Raw genomic sequence first — 22,049 nt, forward strand, 5'->3', positions numbered from 1 at the left:
ACTATTAAGTCTATACATTTATTACAAAGATGTTCCTTAACTCATTTAAACATTTAGGCAAGTTAGCGAATAGAACATGACCATGAAGAAGGAATGATAGCAATAAAAGTAAGACTTAGGAGTGGAACTAAAATTCAAGGTGAAAGTATATCAATGACACGATTCGCTGATGACGTTGCTGTCTTGAGTGAAAGTGAAGAAGAATTACATGAGCTGCTAAATGGAATCAACAGTCTAATGAGTACAGAGTAATGATTGAGAGTAAATCTAAGAAATATGTAAGTAATGAGAAATGTCAGAAATGAGAACAGCGAGAAACTTAACATCAGAATTGATGGTCAGGAAGTAAATGAAGTTAAGGAATTTTGCTACCTAGGCAGCAAAATGAACAATGAGGGAAGGAGCAAGGAAAACATCAAAAGCAGACTAGCACTGGCAAAATGGGAATTCCTAGCTGATAGAAGTCTACTAATATTAAACATAGGCCTTAATCTGAGGAAGAAATTTGTGAGAATGTACGTCTGGAGCACAGCATTGTATGGTAGTGAAACATGGACTAAGGGAAACCGGAACAGAAGAGAGTTAAAGCATTTGAGATGTGGTGCTGGAGACGAATGTTGAAAATTAGGTAGACTGATGAGGTAAGGAATGAGGAGGTTATGCACAGAACCGGGAAGGAAAGGAATGTGTGGAAAACACTGCAAGGAGAAGGGACGGGATGACAGGACATCAGGGAATGACATCCATGGAAGTAGAGGGAGTTGTCGAGGGCAAAAACTGTAGACAGAGAATGGAATACGTGCAGCAAATAATTGAGGACGTAGATTAGTAGTGCTACTCTGAGATGAAGATGTCAAACACCTTTCAACCGTCTAGTTTCCAAACTTATTTTATTTGGCCACCAGTTTCGGCGATTTATTACGCCGAAACTGGTAGCCAAATAAAATGAGTTTTGGAAATTAGACGGCTGATAGATGTTTAATTATTACGTCCTGTATCGAACAGCCGAGTCCCGAGACCATCTCTGAAAAGATGGACATACAGAGACTGAGATGAAGAGGTTGGTACAGGAGAGGAATTCGTTGCAGGCCGCATGAAACCAGTCGGACAGTTGATGACTCAAGGAAAAAAAAAAAAAAAACAAAGAGGGGAGTGCCGAGAGGGAGCTGTCCATGAGAGAGATACCGAATAACCAACGAAATGGCAACATCTTGCTAGTCGGAGAGTGGAGTGTCAGAAGTTCAAACGTGGCAATGCAAATGCTCAGTCTAGAATAAAGTGAAGTGGAAGGAAGACAAGGATTTCTGGCCAGACGGGTATAGGGTAGCATCACCAGCTGTAGAAAATGGTATAAAGGCAGTAGGATTCTCTATGAACAGGAAATTAGGGAATAGAGTGAGCTATTGTAAACAGTTCAGCGATGAGTTGTTCTCATTAGAATCGAAAACTAAGAAAAAATAACATAGTTCAGGTGTACCTGCCTACGTCCCTAACAGGAGATGAAGAGATAGAGAAAGTATATGAAAATATTGAATAGTTGCTTCAGTATGTAAAGAGAGACGATAGTATAATAAACTCTGGGTACTGTAATGCCGTTGTTGGGGAGGGAACAGAAAACAAAGTCAGGGGAAAACATGGAGGAGAAGTCATACTCAGAAGAGCTTTGGAAATAAAGGTAGATTCCAACTGGGATACATCACGACCAGAAAGATATTCCTGAATCAGACATTCGATTAGGGGGCGAAACCAGGAGCAGATAATCTGCAGACAAGTAGTAATCTGCAGACAAGTAGTAATCTGCAGACAAGTAGTAATCTGCAGACAAGTAGTAATCTGCAGGCAAGTAGTAATCTGTAGACAAGTAGTAATCTGCAGACAAGTAGTAATCTGCAGACAAGTAGTAATCTGCAGACAAGTAGTAATCTGCAGACAAGTAGTAATCTGCAGACAAGTAGTAATCTGCAGGCAAGTAGTAATCTGCAGACAAGTAGTAATCTTGTAACCTCTCCACCGAAATTTTAAAAAGGACAATATTATTTAAGAATGCTAACCTCCCTAGCAATTAAATTTAATGACAATAAAATGAGAATCGCAATCTGACTCAAAGTATAAGCTGTCACGAGAATGATGAAAAACAATTCAGTGCTAATGAAACTTCAGTGACAATGAAAATTCAATTAAACCGAAATATCGGTCTTTGGCCCTGTGCAAAACATCAGAATTAAATTCTTACCTCAGTATAACTGCATGTCAAATTTCTGCTCTTATTGTTGGCCACGGCTTGGAGGAACTGCATTGCAAATAATATTTTTTTTTTTTTTAAATTTAACTGAAACTTTTCTTTAAGGGAAATGGAAGGAAATCGTTGGTTCAATTAAATAATTTTTTTGTTAAAAATTGCTTTGAAATCAAAATTATTATTGGGGCACTTGTTGAAAATTAATTACAATAAATAAACTTTACGTTATCTGATGGTTACCTACATTAACAATATACCTCATTCAGCATCTTGACCAGAATGCCATGTCGACGCTCGCCGACTGCGTCCCGCTCGCGACCGTGACAGGACTAGACCACTACTGCCGACAGACTACATCACACAACTGCACTGGGCTGCTACTACTGACCGACTGCTCTGCATGACGACTACTAGCGTACAGCTCGCAACACTCGCGCGGTCAAGCGCAGACTAACCACGATAAATGGTTCTCTGGTCAGAGACTCTGCAATGCCTCGCCATCGCCGCCACACAACATACGTGTTTCATAACCCTCCACTGGGGGGACAAAAATTTGGCAGCGATGGTGAGTCATTTGGACTTGCCAAGCGCGGCAAAATTTTTCTTTAATTAATAAACTTCTACAATTTACAGAATATTTAGATGTAGTACATGAATTAAATGTTGTGCACATGCACCGAGTACAAAACATTTCAGACAAAGACAAAATGTGAGTACAAAACATAGTAGCAAATCAGAAAACTGTATATACAAATTATTTGACAGATAACAGAGTGCATACGCACTGAAAAAATTCTTTAGCATTTTCAGAACAAATAAACAGAATGGCAAAAAAATCATGTTAACAAGTGACATCAGTGTACTCGCACTGGAGTTGAGAACATATCAGCAAATGACGAAATGTATATACAATGAGTAAGAAATGACATAAGTGCATACGCACTGAAGTATTGAACATACAGAATGAGTACAAATCATATTGAAAAATGAGAAAAGTGCACAGGCACTGAAGTTCAGTAGAAAACATATTAACACATAACATTAGTGCACGTGCACTGTAGTTCAGAACATATCATCAAAATAAAAATGTATAAACAATATAAAAGACAAGAGTGCACATATACTGTACTTCAGAACAAATCGAAAAAATGTCTTTAGCATTTTCGCAATAAATAAACATAATGGCAAAAAAAAATCATATCGACAAGTGACATAAGTGTACTCGCACTGGAGTTCAGCAAATCTAAAAAATGTATGACCCATGAACATAAATGATGTTAGCAAAAAAATGATTTTCACTATGTGACAAGAATTAGGATAGGAAAGGGAAGGATTGCATCATGGTTGTAGCACTTTAGATTGCACACAGCTGTTCTGAAAGTCCATATCTTTCCACAGAAGTACAACACCAAGTGACACAATTTGAAGTTCTTTTCCCATCAGAATTTATCAGCGTAGCCAAGACACTGAACTGTCGTAGTAATGTTCCATGTTTTCATTTTGGCAGTACATTAGGTACACCAAACAGTGGGACCATAATAACGTCTTCATCGCTCAGGTTGGTGGACAGCATGTCGTGTCAACACCACGCTCTTACAAGGCACACCAACGTAGAATTAGTGCAAAAACCAAATATAGTGCTCCATGATCATGAGGATGGACAGGACAAATCGACATTGCAGTAATTCAGGGTAGTTAGCTCATAAGGTGAAGGACATTAAGTTACATAATATTGAGAATTACAGTAGTAGTTTGCGACATTCATAGCCCAGTTATTGAACATTTCTGTACCATGTATGTAGTATTACAGAAAAATGTTCATTAATTGTTTTACATAGAATCAGTAGCCTTCTTTTCCTAGTTACAAAGCATTATTAAATAATCGCATTCTTTTCCAGTTACAAAGTATATCATAGTTAATTAATCATTTGTCATTCCAATATAGTTTTAATCATTAGCCTTCTCCTAATTACAAAGCATTATTAAACAATCACATTCCTTTCCAGTTACAAAGTATGGCATAGTTAATTAATCATTTGTCATTTCAATATAGTAAGAATCATTAGCTTTTTCCTAATTACAAAGCATTATTAAACAATCACATTCTTTTCCAGTTACAAAGTATAGCATAATTAATCATTTGTCATTCCAATATAGTATTAATCATTAGCCTTCTCCTAATTACAAAGCATTATTAAACAATCGCATTCTTTTCCAGTTACAAAGCGTAATCAATCATTTGTCATTTGAATATAGTAAGAATTATTAGCCTTCTCCTAATTACAAAGCATTATGAAACAATCACATTCTTTTCCAGTTACAAAGTATCAACATTGAAAACAAGAGCTAATTAATGGCATAATTAATAACATAATTCATTGAGTGACATTAATTATTGGCACTCAGTGGCCAGCAAGTATTGAATAGAATAAAACATTGTTCATCATTCAGTATTATTCAGATCATTACGAAGTCATTATTAAAAATCAGTTAATTACAGTCATAGCATTAATAATCATGGCCATTATAAGTAGTCTCATTACAATAAACAGTGGCAGTCCTTGGCCAGCTACAAAGCATTTTTTTATATATATTTTTTTTTGTATCATTAAGAAGTCATTACTGAAGTGACATACTATTCAGAGTTGATCAGTATTATTCAGAATTATCATAAACTAGTGACATTATGTGGGACCGGTAATACCTCTTTTAGCAATGCATTGCGTTGGGATCGATAATTAATTGCTGAGGCATAACACTATTTGCTTTTGACCTATTGCTGCAAATGAGGATAGGTAACGTCATTCGTCATGAGTCAGCTGTAGCAAGGTTATGTAACAAGGCAGTATATGTGATCACATTTATAAATGATAAACACAAATGGGTAAAAAATAAAAATGCAAGTACTAGAACAGGTATAATAAGTAACAGGTTTAGTAAGTATCATGAAAAGCTTCTCCTGGAAAAAATACAAAATGGATTATTGACCTGAAAGAAGAAACGCACACTATGCTGAAAAGTAGTGAACTTCGAATTAACAAGTAGTGAAATGTGTATAAAAATGTGTTCCATAGCTGTCCTTTCCAAAACTTTCCGTCATCCTACTATGCAATATAACGCCTGCTGTCAAAACAAACTGCAACAAATACTTAAATAACTACATAGTATAAATACATAACTTCAACATTATCCTCATCTGTAAAGAAAAAAACCTCATTATCCATCACTTCATTATCCATATTATCATAACTTCATTATTATCATCACCTATAAAGAAAAACTTCATTATTCATAACAGCATATTCTTCATCATTATTCATCAGCATTCATTATCAGCTGCAAAAAATCACTTCATTACTCATTATACAACTATTCCTTATCTCTAGCATATTTCATCACTAAAACTAAGATGTGTAGTTCTGTCTGACAGCCTGCATCAATCACCTTGTATTCTGAAAGAAAAAATTAGTTAAGACTGCTATTCTACGATGAGCATAGTATATTCTTGTTAATGCTTGTTAATCCTGATCCATTTACTCTTCCTCATAAAGTTATTGCATCTTCTTTCGTTTATTCCGTAGGTGAAATTCCCATTTCTGTTGAATTTATTTCTTACACGCATCATTTCTTTCTGAAATTGATGAACAAAGATTAATGTCTTGCATTTAAATCATATACCCACTAAATAATGACTGGTTTATGGTAACATAATTAACCATACAGCATAACATGACAGAAAACGTAATGTGTCAAAGACATTGACAGTGTTCAGATGCAAAAATGTACACAGAATAATACAATGCAGCGGCAAAAAAATGTAAAACAGTCACGATCTTGAGATATCATAGGGCAACAAATGTCAAAGTCAACTGGTGTATGTTATGTCTTAACTATTTCACAGTGCATACAAACAAAACTGGAATACAATCATACACACAAAAAAGTGGAAAATGTGCACGGTCTGATGTGTAACGAGAAGAAAAGCGACCTGCTAACCTTACCTTGCCGGGCACTTGCCAAGAAAAATACGATAATCATCAATAATTAGTCATGTGAATATAATTGCATAAGTGGTCATAAAAAAATTAGTAAATGGCATCATAGTGTGTCGAATCATAAGGTGTATTCATTCAATAAAGGGTTTAATATTTGACCAATGGTGGTTGCCTTTCGATTTTCTGGTTCTCAAAGTTTCGACGTGTACCACATTGGGATGAGGAATGCTGCGAATCCGATATGGACCTGCGTATAGAAGTTCAAATTTACTGCACTTACCTTTTAATTTACTGGATAAATAGTGTGTACGTATTAATATTTTCTGTCCAACGTGAAAGTCGCGGCGTGTACAAATCTGTTTTTGCTGTCTTCTCCAGCGCTCTGCGGCACGTTTGATGTTGTTCAGCGCAATGTCAATTATTTCGTGGTGTCTTAGTCGACGACATTTAGGGAAGTTTACTAATTCTTTAATTTTGTTTAGTGGTTCAACGTTTTTCAGTATAACAGACGGAGATAGCATAGTGGATTCACTTGGAATGGAATTAATTACATCTTGGAATGAGAGTATGTGTGTATCCCAATCAATATGTCTTTTGTGGCAGTATATTCGGCACAGCTTACCAATTTCTTTCATTAACCGTTCACAAGGGTTCGAAGAAGCATGGTACTTGGATATATAAATCGGAGAAATGTTTCTAGCTCGTAACATGCGTGTCCATATGCTAGAACGAAATTGTGATCCATTGTCAGAAATTACTTTCATCACATGCCCTACATGAAATAGAAAATGTTTTACAAATGCTCTCGAAACGGCTTTAGCAGTAGCTTTGCGTAACGGAGTGAAAGTAACAAATTTTGAAGTGAGCTCAACAGCGACAAATATGTAGCGAAAACCTCTGTTAGTTCTCGGAATTGGACCAAAAATGTCTACAGCGGCCATGTGTCTTAATTTAACAGGTACAATGGGATATAAAGGAGGAATATGTAAAGTGGTGTCTGATTTAGCTTTCTGGCAAATTTTACAAGACGCTAAAACTCGTCGTATACGTTTCTCCATGTTAGTAAAATAACAGTTCTGTCTCAGTATAAGAAAACATTTTCGTGCTCCGTAATGTGCGTAACTTAAATGAGTGTACCAGATTAATTTGTTAACCAGTTCGTCAGGAATGCATAATAACCAATTGTTGCTGTCAGGATGAGAGTGGCGAAACAGAATGTCATTGCGTACAGTGTAATGGTTTCTAATCGTAACATTATTCTTATCTTGCCAAAGGTGTTTAATTTCTTTCCACACATTGTCTTTATTTTGCTCTTGTGCTATGTCCTGTAATTACGATGAAATAAAGTTTTCAAATGCAACTTGCTGAATGTACATGACACTGAAATTTGTTTTGCAGAAGTTGGTTGCTACGTCTTGCTGATTGTTGCTCAGGGAACGCGATAGTGCGTCTGCTATAACATTTTGTGTGCCGGGAATGTGAACTATTGTAAAATTAAATTCCTGTAAATAAAGTTTCCATCTGCTTAATCTGTCGTGAGTGAATTTAGCCGAAAGTAAAAATTGTATCGCTCTGTGGTCTGTGTAAACGGTGGTATGTCTGCCATAAAGAAAGTGCCGAAATCTCGTAAAAGCCCATACAACACATAATGTTTCAAGTTCTGTAACAGAATAATTTCGTTCAGCAGGTGACAGAATGCGACTTGCAAATGCGATGTTTTTAATTGCTATTGACCCATCTACTTCAATTTCCTGGAAAATGTGTACCCCTAAAGCCGTGTTAGAACTGTCGGTGGCAATGGAGAAATTTCTGGTAAGATCTGGGTGCGATAAAAGTGGTGCATTCAACAGAGCATGTTTCAGGTTCATGAATTCAGAGTGTGCTTGCTTATCCCAAGACCAAATACTTTATTTACCTGTTAATTGGCATAATCTAGGTGTGTCTAAAGCAGAATGATGAATAATTTTACGAAAAAAGTTAATTAAGCCCAAAAAACTGCGTAATTGTTTTTTCGTTGTAGGAATAGTAATGTCACGTAGAGCTTGAAGTTTTTCCGGATCAGGCGCAATGCCTTCTGCTGAAATTATGTGTCAAAGAAATTTTATAGAAGTTTTGCCAAAGTGCGATTTACTAAGATTAACTGTGAGTCCTTGTGCATGGAAAGTTTGTAACAGACGTTCTAAAATCACATTGTGTTCAGACCAGTTAGCTTCTGCAATAAGAATGTCGTCTACATACGTCGTAATTCTGTCTTTAAGTTCTGTCGGAAGTATTGTGTTCAAACCGCGAATAAAAGCTGCTGAAGAAATAGTTAAGCCGAATGGTAATTTACAAAATTGATAACAGTCACCAAAACAGAGAAAAGCTGTGTACTTTCTGCAATTCGGATGAAGTTGAATTTGCCAAAATCCCGATTTCAAATCTAATGTAGAATAAATAGCAGTACCGTGAAATTTCTGTAGAAGTTCCTCTAATGTCTGTGGTCGATCTGTTTCATTAATAATTATGTCATTAATGTGACGTGAATCAAGTACGAGGCGAAGTGAGCCATCTTTTTTCTTAACAATATGCAGCGGGTTTATGTACGGACTAACTGCTGGTTCAATAATTCCTTGGTCAAGCATATCCTGCAATTCTTTTTTAACCTGTTCTCTGTGGATATATGGAATGGGATAATGCTTTGCTTTAAATGTGTCGTGCTGTTTGACTTGAAATTCATACATAAAACCGGGCATAGTACCGGGAATGTTGTCGAAAACTGGAGCTTGCTGTAAAAGAATTTTGTGTAGCTGCGTGCGTTCGTCGTCTGTATTTGCACTGCTTTGTTTAACTTTATCAGAAATCATTTGTATTACGTCGTAGTCAACTTCGTCTGGAGTATTATAGTTGTGTACGTACGTATCCGTGAACAATGTGGGATTACAGTCTATGTTACGTGTTGCGGAAATGACCTCTGTGCCGTTAATTGTTTGTTCTTCCGCAGACAATGAATGCTGAAACTCTAAAGCCAATTGTACATTTTCGTCCTTTAGCATTAAATAAGAATTTTGAAAATCAACCACTGTACGAGAAAATTAGTACCTAAAATTACGTCTGTTGTCAATAAAGGAACAATCCAAAAATTTGAGTGGAAAGTATGACCTCCAATACAAAATGATAAATGCGTCTGTAATTTAACGTCTACTCCTTTACTCGATACTGCTCCTTTTACTTTTGTTTTGCCTAAAGGTAATGTCGGATAGGTATTCTCTTGGTTACACTCGTTGAAAGTTTCTTCATTTATTACTGACATAGGTGAACCAGAGTCAATTACTGCTGAAAATTTCGATGAACCAATTTTAATTTCGATGACAGGATGTGAAATAGTTTTCTGAACAAATGGTCTTTCCTGCAAAAGAGTGTCTCGTGTGTCGTCAAAAGTAATTACATTTTCATGAACAACATTTTGCGTGTCAAAGGTAGTGCTTGTATTATTGAAAGATGCGTCCTGTACAGTATCTAGTCAGATTCTATCTGATGTGTTATTATTATTAGGAGGAGGTTGTGGCATTTCGACTATTTGAACTGTCCTATTACTTCTTCCAGACGTATTACGCTCTGGATGATACCTACTGTCGGGTTCGTTCATGAGAATAGGATCTCGTGCATAATTTTGCTGTTGGTATGTCCGACTGTTGTTAGATGTACGCTGAAAATTGTTCTCATTATTTTTACGTCTGTCGTAATAGTCATTCCTATACGGTGCATTGCGATAGGAATTGAAATACTGTCTTCTTTGTACGTAGTTGTTTCCTTGCTGTCGTGCGCTATCATTTGTTGGATCTGGGACTATACGTGCACGCGGCTGAACATTAAAGCCTGGTTGACCTTGTGCATTACATTGTTGGTTACGTATGCTAACCGGTTGACTTTCATGCTGTTGCGGTGGAAAACTTCTATTGTTACCAAAATGTGGTTCCTGTTGCTGATGATTTTGACGATATTGATAATCAGAATTCTGTCTGTGATTTAAGTTCTGGTAGTTGCCGTTCCTAAAGCGTCTGTTACTTTTCCTATTGAAATTACGTCCCTGTTCGTAATTACTGTAAGTTTGTTGACCTTGGTTATTATACGAAAAGTTTTAGTTTACAAAAGAATAATCAGATTGTTGTACTTCCAAGAGCTGTAACAAATCTCTGAATGCTGAAATATTTTCTTTTTGCTGACCCGTTAGAAGTGACACTCGTAATGACCGTGGTAATTTAGAGATGCATAATTGTATAAGTGCGGATTCACTGTACGGTTCACTTAGGTACTGGTTTTGTTGCACCATGTGCTCAAAAAATTGCGTCACACTGGGAAAATTTGAGTTCTCGTAATTTGGCAAACTAATTAACTGATCTTTAATTCCGCGCTGTGTCGTCTTCGACCAATACGGTGACAGAAAAGCATTCTGAAACTCTTCTACTGAATAGCATTGCCTCGCGATCGGTCTCATACGAGTTCCCGGTTCGCCTTCCAAAAAACTGCAAATAAATTCAAGTTTGTGTGTTACAGGCCAAGTCAGTGGAAAAGCAAAACTAAACTGTTGTATCCAATCCAGTGGGTGAATCTGTTTTCTGTCGTTTTTAAACACTTTAAACTTTCTCACTGACAGAAAATGTTTGTAATCAAAATTATCGTCTCTGTGTGATGCAACAGGTTCAGGATTGTAAGAGAATCTGTTGAACTGCGGTTGTTCGGAATCTAAGTCCCGTACCCTCTGTAGATTACCCAAATTATACGCGTTGCGCGAGTCTGACAAATGTTCGCAAAGTGGCGTCTGCTGTGATGTGTTATTAACTGAAATACTTTTCATCTCTGTTACTTCTTGTTGTAAACTTGACAACTTTCTACGCAACGTGTTATTAGACGAATCTATCTCATTAATTGTCTGCTGTAAATTTTGAAATTCAGGTGTTTGATTAAATGAGACCGGTGAAGTATCGTCTGATTTGTTATCATTATTACTTTCAATAGCATCAATACGACTGGCTAATTCATCATATTTTTCAGTCAGTATTTTTGCCTGATCATCGGTTTTAGAATCGGACGCATTAATCTGTCTTTGTAACTTACGTGTAGTTTCGCTCAGTTTTTTAACATCAGCTTTGATGACATCGCAATCCTGTGTTAGTTCTAATTGTTCGAATCTGTCTGTCACTGTTTGAATATTTACTGTGTGTGTATCTGTTTTTGATTTAAGATCAGAAATTTCATCACGCAATTCCGCGTTCAACTGTTCTATGGTATTAATTTTGTCGGACACTGTAGTAATATTATTGTCTACATACGTCTTCGCTTTCGCGAACATTTTACGTTTGTCTTCTTGTCTTTGTGCAGTGATTGTTTCCATGACTTGACGTTTGACTTTATTTTCATCCTGAATAAATTTGCGGAAACGCGTATCACTGTTTTGTATGTGGAGATTAAAGCGTTCGTCAATCTGAGTGTTCTGTTGGTCGAATTTCGCGTCGATCTTTTCATCCATTGTGCGCGAAAGTTCTGCTGTCATTGCTTTAAACTCGCCGCGTAATTGTGTAGCTTTTTCAGAGCATTGTTTAGCGACTGTACTAATTTCCACTCTAAGTGTTTCTGTTGCGACTGTCTGCATTTCCCTTAATTCTTGCGCAACAGACCTAATTTCTTCGCTACTTTTCTTTGAGCTAGCCTCAATTTCCTCGCGTAACTGTTCCTTAGTGTCATGACACTGCGCGGCAACGGCTCTAATTTGTTCACTAAGCTGTCTGGAATTGTCGTCTAATTTTTCATTTAACTGTCTGGAATTGTCGTCTAATTTTTCATTTAAGTATTGTTTGAGTTTTTCATTATCTTGTTTGTTAACTACACTCTGTTGTTTGACCTGCTCACTAAGTTGTTTGAGATTTTCGTCATTATTGTCAAGTTTTTCATTTAAGTGCTGTTTGAGATTTTCGTTATCCTGTTTGACCTGTTCACTAAGTTTGTCTTGTTTTTAGTTCTGTTCGTTCCTAAACTGTAGCATTATTGCCATAAATTGTTCCAAAATAACATTACCTACTCCATTATCTGTGCAGTTTGATTGTGTACCTGGAATTGTCGCGCTTTGTGTGACCATTTGGTCATTCTGCAATTTACAAAAAGGATTATCAGTCGGACCTTTACTGTCACTCACTATTTCGGAATTAAATAAATCCGTCGTACTTTGTGTATCCTGTTCATTTTCATTAGACAAATTTGTCTGTACGTTACTTGAATTTTCCAAATCGGGTGTGTTAAGCTGGGCAGCGCTCATTACAATAGGGCGCTCCGCATCATCGATTGTCGTCAAATCAACAGAGGACACAATCGAGTTCGTTTGTTCATCATTAAGGTCTACATCATTATTAATGGTTGGAACGCACTGATTGTCAGTGAACGCAGGATTGTCACAATTACTACCGGTCACGTTGTTTAAGTCGGTAATTTCGTTCATAATACCTCGCGATACACTATTCATAGTCTTTCGCGGCATTTTTGCTAAAGTCACAATTATTCACAAAAGAAATACGCACAATGCAAAAACACCACACAAATACAACAGAGGAACGAATTGCCGTTGACCTGTAGAAATAAAGTAACAAGATTAGTAAAAGCGTTGCGCCAAATCCTAATTATACTAAGCAAATAAGAGCAGATATCTGACTGTTTTTCAAAAGACTCTCAACGAAATACGATCCTGGACTGGGTGTCGCCAAGTGTAACCTCTCCACCGAAATTTTAAAAAGGACAATATTATTTAAGAATGCTAACCTCCCTAGCAATTAAATTTAATGACAATAAAATGAGAATCGCAATCTGACTCAAAGTATAAGCTGTCACGAGAATGATGAAAAACAATTCAGTGCTAATGAAACTTCAGTGACAATGAAAATTCAATTAAACCGAAATATCGGTCTTTGGCCCTGTGCAAAACATCAGAATTAAATTCTTACCTCAGTATAACTGCATGTCAAATTTCTGCTCTTATTGTTGGCCACGGCTTGGAGGAACTGCATTGCAAATAATATTTTTTTTTTTTTAAATTTAACTGAAACTTTTCTTTAAGGGAAATGGAAGGAAATCGTTGGTTCAATTAAATAATTTTTTTGTTAAAAATTGCTTTGAAATCAAAATTATTATTGGGGCACTTGTTGAAAATTAATTACAATAAATAAACTTTACGTTATCTGATGGTTACCTACATTAACAATATACCTCATTCAGCATCTTGACCAGAATGCCATGTCGACGCTCGCCGACTGCGTCCCGCTCGCGACCGTGACAGGACTAGACCACTACTGCCGACAGACTACATCACACAACTGCACTGGGCTGCTACTACTGACCGACTGCTCTGCATGACGACTACTAGCGTACAGCTCGCAACACTCTCGCGGTCAAGCGCAGACTGACCACGATAAATGGTTCTCTGGTCAGAGACTCTGCAATGCCTCGCCATCGCCGCCACACGACATACGTGTTTCAATCTGCAGACAAGTAGTAATCTGCAGACAAGTAGTAATCTGCAGACAAGTAGTAGTCTGCAAACAAGTAGTAATTTTCAGGCAAGTAGTAATCTGTAGACAAGTAGTAATCTGCAGACAAGTAGTAATCTGCAGACAAGCAGTAATCTGCAGACAAGTAGTAATCTGCAGACAAGTAGTAATCTGCAGACAAGTAGTAATCTGCAGACAAGTAGTAATCTGCAGACAACGGGCGAGATGACGCAGTGGTTAGCGCTGTATACTCCCGTTCAGGAGGGCGAAGTTCTAATCCGTGTCACGCCATCCAGATTTAAGCCGTCCTTATATCAGAGCTTGTGCTTCGTCTATAATGAAGTCGATGTCTGCACCATGTGAAACCCCAATTTTCCACCCATCCTTCAGAACAAACTGTAAAGTATTCGAGTGGTAGAATCAATGTGGAAAGAGATGGGGTACTGAAGTAGTAAGGGGAATGATCACATGCAGTCGAAGTTCTCTAAGGCTGTTGATGTTGTAATAATTAATCCCACAGAAGAGAGTTCATTGAAGAGGAATGAACATCTCTAAAAAGGGCAGTGGCAGATGTTGGATTAACATAGTTACCACGAAGGTAAATGCGAAGGAACCTTTGGTAACAAAGAAAAAGTGAATCAAATGGTCTACATCTACATCCATACTCCGCAAGCCACCTGACGGTGTGTGGCGGAGGATACCTTGAGTACCTTTATCGGTTCTCCCTTCTATTGCAGTCCCGTATTGTTCGTGGAAAGAAGGATTGTCGGTATGCCTCTGTGTGGGCTCTAATCTCTCTGACTTTATCCTCATGGTCTCTTCGCGAGATATACGTAGGAGGGAGCAATATACTGCTTGACTCCTCAGTGAAGGTATGTTCTCGAAACTTCAACAAAAGCCCGTACCGAGCTACTGAGCGCCTCTCCTGCAGACTCTTCCACTGTAGTTTATCTATCATCTCCGTAACGCTTTCACGATTACTAAATGATCCTGTAACGAAGCGCGCTGCTATCCGTTCGATCTTCTCTATCTCTTCTATCAACCCTATCTGGTACGGATCCCACACTGCTGAGCAGTGTTCAAGCATTGGGCGAACAAGCGTACTGTAACCTACTTCCTTTGTTTTCGGATTGCGTTTCCTTAGGATTCTTCCAATGAATCTCAGTCTAGCATCTGCTTTACCGACGATCAACTCTATATCATCATTCCATTTTAAATCACTCCTAATGCCTACTCCCAGATAATTTATGGAATTTACTGCTTCCAGTTGCTGCCCTGCTATATTGTAGCTAAATGATAAGGGATCTTTCTTTCTATGTATTCGCAGCACATTAAACCTGTCTACATTGAGATTCAATTGCCATTCCCTGCACCATGCGTCAATTCGCTGCAGATCCTCCTGCATTTCAGTACAATTTTCCATTGTTACAACCTCTCGATATACCACAGCATCATCCGCAAAAAGCCTCAGTGAACTTCCGATGTCATCCACAAAGTCATTTATGTATATTGTGAATAGCAACGGTCCCACGACACTCCCCTGCGGCACATCTGAAATCACTCTTGCTTCGGAAGACTTCTCTCCATTGAGAATGACATGCTGCGTTCTGTTATCTAGGAACTCTTCAATCCAATCACACAATTGGTCTTATAGTCCATATGCTCTTACTTTGTTCATTAAACGACTGTGGGGAACTGTATCGAACGCCTTGCGGAAGTCAAGAAACACGGCATCTACCTGGGAACCCGTGTCTATGGCCCTCTAAGTCTCGTGCACGAATAGCGCGAGCTGGGTTTCACACGATCGTCTTTTTCGAAACCCATGCTGATTGCTACAGAGTAGATTTCTAGTCTCCAGAAAAGTCATTATACTCGAACATAATACGTGTTCCAAAATTCTACAACTGATAGACTTTAGAGATATAGGTCTATAGTTCTGCACATCTGTTCGACGTCCCTTCTTGGAAACGGGGATGACCTGTGCCCTTGGAACGCTACGCTCTTCTAGAGACCTACGGTACACCGCTGCAAGAAGGGGGGCAAGTTCCTTCGCGCACACTGTGTAAAATCGAACTGCTATCCCATCAGGTCCAGCGGCCTTTCCTCTTTTGAGCGATTTTAATTGTTTCTCTATCCCTCTGTCGTCTATTTAGATATCTACCATTTTGTCATCTGTGCGACAATCTAGAGAAGGAACTAAAGCGCAGTCTTCCTTTGTGAAACAGCTTTGGAAAAAGACATTTAGTATTTCGGCCCTTAATCTGTCATCCTCTCAGTACCATTTTGTTTGGATCTACCTACCGCTTTGACATAAGACCAAAATTTCTTAGGATTTTCTGCCAAGTCAGTACATAGAACTTTACTTTCGAATTCATTGAACGCCTCTCGCATAGCCCTCCTCACACTACATTTCGCTTCGCTTGTTTGTCTGCAAGGCTTTGGCTATGTTTATGTTTGCTGTGAAGTTCCCTTTGCTCCCGCAGCAGTTTCCTAACTCTGTTGTTGTACCACGGTGGTTCTTTTCCATCTCTTACGATCCTGCTTGGCACATACTCATCTAACACATATTGTACGATGGTTTTGAACTTTGTCCACTGATCCTCAACTCTATCTGTACTTGAGACGAAACATTTGTGTTGAGCTATCAGTACTCTGAAATCTGCTTTTTGTCACTTTTGCTAAACAGAAAAATCTTCCTACCTTTTTTAATATTTCTATCTACGGCTGAAATCAACGATGCAGTAACCGCTTTATGAGCGCTGATTCCCTGTTCTGCGTTAACTGTTTCAAATAGTTCGGGTCTGTTTGTCACCAGAAGGTCTAATATGTTATCGCCACGAGTCGGTTCTCTGTTTAACTGCTCAGGATAGTTTTCAGATAAAGCACTTTAAAAAAATTTCTCTAGATTCTTTGTCCCTGCCACCCGTTATAAACGTTTGAGTCTCCCAGTCAATATCCGGCAAATTAAAATCTCCACCCAGAACTATAACATGGTGGGGAAATCTACTCGAAATATTTTCCAAATTATGCTTCAGGTGCTCAGCCACAACCGCTGCTGAACCAGGGGGCCTATAGAGACATCCAATTACCATGTCTGAGCCTGCTTTAACCGTGACCTTCACCCAAATTGTTTCACATTTCGGATCTCCGTCAATTTCCTTCGATACTATTGCACTTCTTATCGCTATAAACACGCCTCCCCCTTCACTGTCCAACCTATCTCTGTGGTATACATTCCAATCTGAGTTTAGAATTTTATTACCGTTTACATCTGGTTTCAGCCAACTTTCTGTCCCTAGTACTATGTGGGCATTGTGACCGTTTATTAATGAGAGCAGTTCTGGCACCTTTCTATAGACACTCCTGCAGTTTACTATTAGCAGATTAATATTGTTATTTCCTGTTGCATTTTCCCTACTCGTACCTTGCCGCGTCTCAGGAGGCGTCCTGTCGGGTCTAGGGAAAGAAATCTCTAACCTAAAAATGGTCGATGAAAGAAGGAAGTACAAGACAGTCCAGCTAGACACACGAATACAGTAGTTTACCCTGTACACTCCCACTGATGTGACTACCCGTCAAAAGTCTGAACAACCACATGCGAGGCGTGCAGGGAGAGAGTCAGTGAGGTTCTGGAAGGTACCGACGGTTATGTGGAGCCATGTCGACACCAGTGCTGCGGCCAGCTGTGCTAGACCTCTCGGTTGAGGATCCACGGCACGAACAGCGTGATAGACGTGGTACTACACATTCTCAATTGGGTTTAAATCCGAGGAGTTTGGCGGCCAGGCCGGCCGAGGTGGCCCAGCGGTTCTTGACGCTACAGTCTGGAACCGCGCGACCGCTACGGTCGCAGGTTCGAATCCTGCCTCAGGCATGGATGTGTGTGATGTCCTTAGGTTAGTTAGGTTTAAGTAGTTCTAAGTTCTAGGGGACTGATGACCTCAGAAGTTAAGTCCCATAGTGCTCAGAGCCTTTTTTTTTTTTTTTTTTGCGGCCAGGGGAGTACTTTAAACTCATCCCGGTGCTCTTCGAATCACGCACGCACAGTGCAAGGTGTGTGATAACTTGCATTGTCCTTCTGGTAGATGCCATCGTGCTGAGGAAGAACAGACTGCATATAAAGTGGACGTGATATTCATCTGTCCTTGTGTTGACGCACTGTGCCTTCCAGAATGACGAGGTCGCTTAGGGAATGTTCTCTGGGTTGGATCCTTCCCATGGTTTTGGCAGGGTGTTTGCTTTGAGATTTTACACGTCGTACTCGTCAGGGACAATGTGTCTGATGGAGAATAAAACGTGATTCATCTGAAAAGGCCATCTTTCGCCACTCAGTAGACGTCCAGCCGTGGTACTGAAGTGCAAATTCCGGCCTTCGTCGCCAGTGACCACCAGTCAGCATGGTGCATGAACCAGGCTCCTACTGCGGGGGGCCATACACAACAACGTTCGCGGAACAGTTGTTGAGGAGATACTGTTGGTAGCCCTTTGGTTCATCAGGGCGGTCAGTGCTCGAACAGCTGTTCTTCCGATCGCCCGTATACGTCTCCACAAGTGTCGTTCACACCTGTCATCTATGGCTCGCGTTTGCCTCGCCGCTGGCTGGGGATAGCGTCATTTTGCCGTGTACAGTAAATTTTAACCAAGGCGGCGGGCGAACAGATTACAGACTTAGAAACTTAGCCAATGACCATGACTTTCTGGACGTTAGATAAATAGCTTCGTTTGCGAATTACAACGACAGAGTCTTTTCCGCTCCCCTCCTCGTCCCCTTCCCCCGATACGCTTTATGTACGCTCCATTACTAGTGCTGCCACTTGCAGTCTGTGAGTGGTTATTGCACGTTGACGTCGAACGTAGGTAGTGCTCACATTAATGTAACTGGACCCTGTAAATCACTTAGGACTGAAATAAGCGGAAAATACAGGGCAGCCAAGCCGGAATGCCTGTGGGGGAAAATGTGAAGAACTCGAAAAAGAAATTGTTCGTCGGAAATACTGATTTCGCATATCGAAAAGTGAAACGAAACTGTAGTTGAAGTTAAAAACGAGGTCGTCAAATGAGAGTACCACTGTGAATCATGTAAGAGAGCAATTAGGTAGAGAGAGTATGGTTCAAATGGTTCAAATGGCTCTGAGCACTATGGGACTCAACTGCTGAGGTCATTAGTCCCCTAGAACTTAGAACTAGTTAAACCTAACTAACCTAAGGACATCACAAACATCCATGCCCGAGGCAGGATTCGAACCTGCGACCGTAGCGGTCTTGCGGTTCCAGACTGCAGCGCCTTTAACCGCACGGCCACTTCGGCCGGCTAGAGAGAGTATACTGGAGGCATCTATGTGGGCGAAGAAGTGTCTGATGCGTCGTAGAAGAAGAATGGTAGTTAATATGGAAGACGGAGGGAATTCAGTATTAGAACCAGAGTTCAACTAAAGACTTGCGATCGGATAATGCAAAAGGAATAGATAACATTACTCCAGAATTTCTAAAATCAAATTTCTAAAAGCAAACGATTATTCAAGTTGGTGTGTAGAATCTGTGAGACAGCAGATACCATCAGGCTTTCGGAAAAATCTCATACACACAATTCCACAGATATATAGAGCAGGTAAGTGCCAAAACATTTGCACGATCTGCTTAACACCACATGTATCCAAATTGCTGACAAGAATAATACACAGAAAAAAGGAAATGACCATCTGTTTAGCTTTAGGAAAGGAAAAAATCACCCGAGAGGCAGTTGTGACACCGAACGTAATAATGGAATCAAGATTTAAGAAAAAATTAGACGTGTTCGCTAGATTTATCGATCTAGAAATAGTATTCGAAAGTGTAAAATGGTGCAAGATGGTTGCTAGTGTGAGAACAATAAGTGTAAGTTGTGATTTTACCAGAGACTGACTCGCGGAGCGGAAGACAGAAGCATGTAGCTGACAGCTGGTCGAACGAAATCAAAGCCTTCTTTCTAGTCCAGGGGTGTTGGCGGAAGTCGAGGCTAGCAGCGATCGGGCTGGTCAGCACGAGGAGCTGTGATACAATAGAACGGCTGGAGTAGCACGTGTACTTGATATAAAAGCAGCTGATATAGGTGTATCATGTTCATCGTCAGATTCGGACGATGATTCGCCTTCATTTTCAAAGCCACTACCCAGTATGACAGAAAGAGCTTCCTTCACAGTGTATCGCTTGTCTGCCATATCACATCTAGTAGAAACTGAGGTTAACAACACGTCACTTCAGATTAGAAACAAGGCGGCAAATGAGCAGTGCAACTCAGGCGAAACCAACGCTTTGAAACTGAATGCAACTGCCATCTCGTGACTCTGTTGTTAACTAAAGACTTTGAACAAAGCTGCTCAATGGTACATAGGTCAAACTTCCATACGAGTCGAGCTTAGTGAAGCGGAGAAATGTGACGCGGGGCGGAAGTGCTGCAGCAGTCCACCGGTTGAGCGGCACATTGGCTCCCGACTTCTACGTCAGGTCACCGTAGCGAAAGGGTTAACACCGCTCAGAATACACTGTTTCTGAAATGACCAGTTTTCGATTTTTTGCTCCTATTATTTCCTGTAACAAACGTAGCAATCGAACAAACATTGAACATTTTTGACTCTCACTTTCAACATACGTATAATGAAAATATTAATTTATAAAGGCAAATAAAAGAATATTTCGTCCGCCAACCGTTTGCTGATACTCTCGAAAAGATGTAGGTGGTTGAATACTTAAAATAAATCACCAGTATTGTAATACTAATTCTAATTCTTTGAAACTCTGCTCAAAAATCATGTTGTAGTCAGGGATCGTGTCAGTATTTGGGCATTACGAATCGTCTGTGCCACAGGGCGAAAACTGAGGTTGAAAAAGCCTCTTCTTCGTGTTAACTTGTCCTTTTCCAAGGACTACAAGCAGATAGAGAAATATTATGTAGCGGCAGCAGATGAGCTACTTTCTATTTTTATTGTGCATTATAAATATATAGCTGTTAAGTTTCTGATTTGTTACTGTGACCACAGTCTCCGTTTTCTATTCTTGTTCTTTAGATACGGCAAAGAAATCTTTAATCTTTTAGAGCAGGTGAAGCCTTTTACTTCATTGTTAAGTCACTTCGCAACAATATTTCTAGACGAGGATCGTCGCCATTCTCCAATACAACGGATGTCCGACGACGACAGTGAGAATAGCAATGAAATGATCGTACGGCATTGTCGGCCGTGAGACCCCAAGCGGGGTGTTCGGCCGCCGAAATTGCAAGTCCTTTTTAGCTGACGCCACTTCGGCGACTTGCGAGTCAATGATGATGAAAGACACACAACACCCAGTCGTCACGAGGCAGAGAAAGTCCTTGACCCCGCCGGGAATCGAACCCGGGACCCCGTGCGCGGGAAGCGAGAATGCTATCGCAAGACCACAAGCCGCGGACACGACAGTGAGAAACTACCGTGTAGACCATATGGGCCATATAGGGGCGAGTCCTGCACACTGCACGTTAACGCGTATCTTAAGCCACAATGTATTTGTTGCTCGTTTCTGTCGGCATTGTAATAAATTTTGCGTAGGAAATTTACTTCTTTTTTAAGAAAGATTTGTTATTATCAGACCTCACAAATACAGAAAAATACCGGCTACCGCAAACGAAAATACCAGATCGGATTTAACCGGTCGGTTCTTCCCCATCTCCAACTCATACACTAGTGAAGTCACACCGATGAGTCGAACTCATTGCAAGTTTAAGCATAATTCCAGACCCAGTAATTTAAAAGTAATATTGTTTTAGTTAAGAAAGGTCATAAAATTAGTAACAAATGAACGAATGAAACTATATATACGTATGAGGCATTTAATATTGAGAGTTAGCGACATCTGCAGTCACGACAGCACGCTACGTTTAAAATCACACACGTGTAAAAAGATACAAAAGTTTACTAAACTGAAACACAAATTGTGCAATTACTATGAATTCTCCATAGATACTCGTTATATGAAGGCAGAAAGTGCCAAGAAACTTACCTGATATTATTATTATGAGCAAATAAATCTCTTCTTTGCTAAATATTTGTAATTTAAATTACACTCCTGGAAATTGAAATAAGAATACCGTGAATTCATTGTCCCAGGAAGGGGAAACTTTATTGACACATTCCTGGGGTCAGATACATCACATGATCACGCTGACAGAACCACAGGCACATAGACACAGGCAACAGAGCATGCACAATGTCGGCACTAGTACAGTGTATACCCACCTTTCGCAGCAATGCAGGCTGCTATTCTCCCATGGAGACGATCGTAGAGATGCTG

This window comes from Schistocerca americana, chromosome 3, assembly GCF_021461395.2.
Source record: "Schistocerca americana isolate TAMUIC-IGC-003095 chromosome 3, iqSchAmer2.1, whole genome shotgun sequence".
Taxonomy (NCBI): domain Eukaryota; kingdom Metazoa; phylum Arthropoda; class Insecta; order Orthoptera; family Acrididae; genus Schistocerca; species Schistocerca americana.